This window comes from Mus musculus, chromosome 4 (assembly GCF_000001635.26).
Source record: "Mus musculus strain C57BL/6J chromosome 4, GRCm38.p6 C57BL/6J".
NCBI classification, from domain to species: Eukaryota; Metazoa; Chordata; class Mammalia; order Rodentia; family Muridae; genus Mus; species Mus musculus.
In genome coordinates this window covers 39863328-39868763 of record NC_000070.6, presented here as the reverse complement: position 1 = coordinate 39868763, position 5436 = coordinate 39863328, and the positions used below count along the sequence as shown (strand labels likewise).

Genomic DNA, 5436 nt, shown 5'->3' with positions numbered 1-5436 from the left:
TATCCTCTTGGCTCCTGTCTTCCTCCGCATGTCTTTCCCTGCTCTTGTGGTTTCCTTTCTGATTTCAAACTCCACACTCTTGTTTTCATGCACACATATAAGCAAGGGTCTAGATATGAAAAACTACGTACAATTTTATATTTCTGACTTTAAGTGGTGATATTTATAATACTTTCTGTGACCATTCGTTTTCCTGAATATTTCCACCATTTCATTTCATGGCTGAATTTCATCGTATCTATACGCCACATTTTCAAGGCTGGCTTCTTTTTCTTGTGATTGTGAATCCTGCAGCAATAAGTATGGCTGTGCTCCTACTTCTGTGGTAAATAAATAGCTCATTGGGCATATGCGCAGGGATGGTGTAACCGAGTAGGACAGCCGTTCTATCTTTAATTTTCTAGAGACCACCATACTGATGGCCGTTTGTCTCCACTACTTTTCACCCCTGCCATGGTGAATAAAGGCTCCTCCTACCTATGTTCTCAACAACATTTATTGTTTATTTTCTTATTTTTTAATCAAAAATAATTTTTTCATACAATATATTCTGATCATGGTTTCTTCTCCCTCATCTTCTCCCAGATCTCCCCTGCACCTCTCCCTCCAGCCAACCGCACACCTTCTTTATCTCACTCTGTGAAAAACAGTCTTAAAGAGAAAAAAATGTGATGGATCAAAACAAACCAAACAGAAAAAAAATAAAGAAAAAGCATGAGAAACATTCCCCAGCCACACACGCACATGCTCACACCATAAAAAACACAAAATCAGAATACAAGATTTGTAATCAAGGTAAAAAATGCCCCCCCCCCCAAAGCATTATGAGACAACAACACCACATCCACTCACACATACACCCTCTAAAAATTACCATTGAGTTCATTTTGTGTTGGCCCTCTTCTGCTGGGCATGACACCAGTCTTGAGTGTGCGTTGTATATTCAGTGAAACTCTATTGGAAAAAAACTAATTTATCCTCTGCAAGTGGTTGTATATATTCTTGGTGACAGCTATTCTGACTGGGGTGAATCTTAAAGTGTGTCTGTTTTAATGTATTAATAATAAACTCAGAGTCACCAATAATATATCAGTGTCACATTAAGGAAAGAAATTCAAAGCACTTCTCCTTGATGTCATTTAACCAAGAGGGAGCCCAAATTTGACTTCTCTACTTTGCTCTTCCTACCTCCTTTCATCCTTATCTGTCTTCTGTAAGAGTCTTAATCTATGTCTGACTGAAGGGTACCCTGTGAATATACTCTAGTCCCTGTCCTGTGTCTGTGTCTTCTGACTGTATACGCCCCTAACTTTGTTTTTTCTTTTATTGAAAAATCATAGAAAATTTAACATGGGGAGGGAATGAGGGATAATTTACAGAAATCTTTAACAGAGTTTTAGGAAGGATTAAGTCACTGACTCCAGGTGACTCCAGCTTACCCAGATAACTAACATTATTATCAGACAATATCCATAGATTGTGTTTAATATTTATGGTGGATATTCATATTATAACATGATTTCAACCTGTATTTTCTGTTTTCAGTACATGATTTTCATTACTCAGGTAACACACATAATCTTTGGTCAGAGGCCTGAAGTGTCCAAAGTTTAAGATTGTAGCTATGCATTATCTTAGTCTGTAAATGCTGATTACAAAGAAACCCTAGGCAATGATGGTTGTTACATTGTTCTCTTAGAGGCAGGTTAAACAAACAAGTTGAGTATATAGCAGCATAATAATTTTAAGTAGTTTGTGACCTCAGGATGTATTATCAACTCTGACTGTGAGGTCCAGCAAAAAGTTATAGTCTGTTAGAATGTAAAATATTTTTTAAAATTTTTTATTAGATATTTTCTTCATTTACATTTCAAATGCTATCCGAAAGTCCCTTATACTCTCCCCCTGACCTGCTCCCCTACCCACCCACTCCCACTTCTTGGCCCTGGCATTCCCCTATACTGGGGCATATAAAGTCTGCAATACCAAGGGGCCTCTCTTCCCAGTGATGACTGACTAGGCCATCTTCTGCTACATATGCAGCTAGAGATACGAGCTCTGGGGGTACTGGTTAGTTCATGTTGGTGTTCCACCTATAGGGTTGCAGACCCCTTCAGCTCCTTGGGTGCTTTCTGTAGCTTCTTCATTGGGGGCCCTGTGTTCCATCTTATAGATGTCTGTGAGCATCCACTTCCGTGTTTGCCAGGCACTGGCATAGCCTCACAAAAGACAGCTAGTCCTGTTAGCAAAGTCTTTCTGGCATATGCAATAGTGTCTGGGTTTGGTGGTTGTATATGGGATGGATCCCAGGGTGGGGCAGTCTCTGGATGGTCGTAAAAGATATTTTTTATCATGTCACACCACCATATCAAAGTAGTTTTCATTTACATTTCTCAGATATATAATGATGTTAAATACTTTAGAAAAATATCTATTGTCCATTTGTAGAAATTTTTGTATTGTTGTTGTCTTTTCTCTTCTCTTCTCTTCTCTTCTCTTCTCTTCTCTTCTCTTCTCTTCTCTTCTCTTCTCTTCTCTTCTTTTTTTCTTTTCTTTCCATTTCTTTCTTTCTTTCTTTCTTTCTTTCTTTCTTTCTTTCTTTCTTTCTTTCTTTCTGTCTTTCTTTCTTTCTTTCTTTCTTTCTTTCTTTCTTTCTTTCTTTCTTTCTTTCTTTCAGAATTTTCTGTTCTTTGTCATGCTATTTGCCAACAGCAGTTTTTACTGTTTGTGTGTTTAATTGGACAGTTCATTATATATTCTATATATTAACTCCTTGTCTGAAGTATGGCTGGAAAATATTTCTCCCATTGTGTAGGCTGTCTCTCCATTCTGGTGCTATGCAGACATTTTAATGCTTTTGAAGTTTTATTTTTAAATTTTGATTTGATTTGCAAGTAAAGTACCAAAGAATAAATCTAACTAAAGAATTAAAAAGAAAAAACTCTCAATAATAAAAGCTTTAAGACACTGAAAAAAGAAAATAAGGAAAATCATTAGAAGATAGAAAGTCCTTTCCTGGTCCTAGGTTAGCAGAATTAATACTACACTTGATCTTAGCCAAAAGGCCGAGAAGCAATAGCAGAATTAATACTGTGAAATGTTTATATTACCAAAAGTAGTGTATGGATTCAGTGCAATCCTCATAAAAATTCCAATGATATCTTTCATAAAACTAGACAAAATAATCCATAAAAACATATGGAAATAAAAAGATCATAAAAATCCAAAATAAGCCTAAGCAGAAGGAGCCCTGCTGAAGATATTACTGTGTCAGATCTCAAATGATAACACAGAGCCACAATGATACACAGAACGGTACTGACATAAAACAGACATGCTGACCATGTATGACAGTAGAGAACCCAGAAATAAACACACACAGTTATGCCACCTGATATTTCATAGATGTGTAAAAAGAACACATGGGTGAGGGGAAGAAGAGAAATTAAACAAATGGCATTAGTCAAAGTGGATGCCCACTTGAAAAAGAACGAAACTGGATTCTTCTCACTCTGCACAAAACCAACCCAAAGTACACCAAGTACCTTAATTTAAATTCCCAAATGATGACACTGCTGGAGGAAAACACAGGGAGTACATTCCAAAACATAGGTATAGGCAAGAATGTTCTGAACAGGAGCCCAGCAGCACACACAGAAAAGGACCTAAGGCTTCATTCCTATTGGCTGAACAGCACTCCATTGTGTTTATATAACACACTTTCTTTATCCATTCAGTTGTTGACAGTCATCTAGGCTGATTTAAACAATATGCCTACTGTCAATAGTACCATAATTCACATTAGTATGCAGCTAGCTCCATTGTATGATGCCTTTGATGTCTTTGGGTATATATCCAGGAATGGTATAGCTGAAGCATAATTCTAGTTTTTAGGGACAGTCATGCTTGTTTTCCATAGTGGCTACACTAATTTGCCATTTGGCAACAGTGTATAAGGGTTCCTTCCTCCACACACCCTTTATAATATTTGTAATTTTTATTGTGTTGTTAGAAAGTGTTAGGACTGGTGTGAAATGAACTTCAGTGGAGTTTTGAATTGGATTTCCTTGGTAATTAGATGTTGAATGTGTTTCATTTGTCAGGTGTTTATTGGTTATTTGTATGACTTCACCTTAAAAGTTAGTATTCAGTCAAATTTTCCATTTTCGGTTAAATTATTAGTTCTCTTGGTGTAATATATCATATTTATTCTGTATATTAATCTTCTATTAGACGAATAGTTGGAAAAGACTTACTTCCATTCTTTAAGCTGTCTTTTTATGCTTGCAAATATTCTGAGCAATCTTAAGGGCACTTTTCTCATTATCTTGAAGTATCCAGGACAGCAGCATTATGTCAGTAGGGTGTTGGCATGATGTAGCAAGGTTTGTAGAAAGTAGTACTGGATTGTGTTAACTGAATTTCCCAGGGACACCCCTGGGCCTTCGTGGCTCCGAAATCTTTTCTTCTTGCTGGGTACATTGGTTTGAATAAATATTGCCCCCATAGGTCTATAGAGAGTGGTACTATTAGGAGGTGTGGTCTTGAAGTAAGTGTGCTTTGTTGAAGGAGGTGCCTGAGCAGGGGTGTGTACTTTGAGATCTCAGAAGTTTAAGCCAGTTCATTTCTTGCTGCCAGGTGATCTGGATGTAGGACTCTCAGCTACTTCAGTGCCACGTCTGTCATGACAATATTGGACTGAATATGTCTACAATGACAATACTGGACTAAAACTCTGAAACTGTAAGTCAGCTCCAATTAGGCTTTTTCTTTTTCTCTTTCTTTTTCTTTTTCTTCTTTTTCTTTTTCCTTTTCCTTTTCTCTTTCTCTTTCTTCTTCTTTTCCTTTTTTTTTTATAAGAGTTGCTGTGATCATGGTAAAAATAAGTAAAAACAAAACAAATTGGAAATGATAAAATTTGTAGGCCTGGTATGCGGCCCAGTGGCAGAACAGTTGCCTGGCACATGTCCTAGGTCCTGCATTCAATCTCCATAGTCACAAAAAAACCAAACAGAAATTATAGTTTCAAGAATTCTATCCTCTCCAAAACTTAAATTCCTATATATCTAGATTTCTCCCGTGGATATTGATCATTTGAATAATCATTTTGTAAACGTTAAAATGGTTAGGGTTAGTATAAATTTGGGTTCTCTATTTCTGCTCTATTTCTATCCCATTATGTCAAAATATTTCTAAACTGTGATATATTCTTATAATTACAATTTTAATGGTTGCATAATAATCCACAGAGAGAATTAAATGTCATAATTTACATAGCTATTTTTATATTTTTAGGCATTAAAGCTGTTTGTAGTTTTCACTATTATAAAGAACACTGCAATGAGTATCTTCATATTCATAGATTTTTATTTTTAGGTTATTGCTTTGGGATATATATGCAAAAGTATGAGTAAATTTTCATGCAATATAGCTGTG

The 5436-nt window shown here is 36.2% G+C and overlaps 1 pseudogene; it reads right to left on the bottom strand.

The window, feature by feature from the left end:
• Positions 1 to 2952: 2952 nt before the first annotated feature.
• Gm22850 lies at positions 2953 to 3077 on the bottom strand (annotated as a pseudogene).
• Positions 3078 to 5436: the final 2359 nt, after the last annotated feature.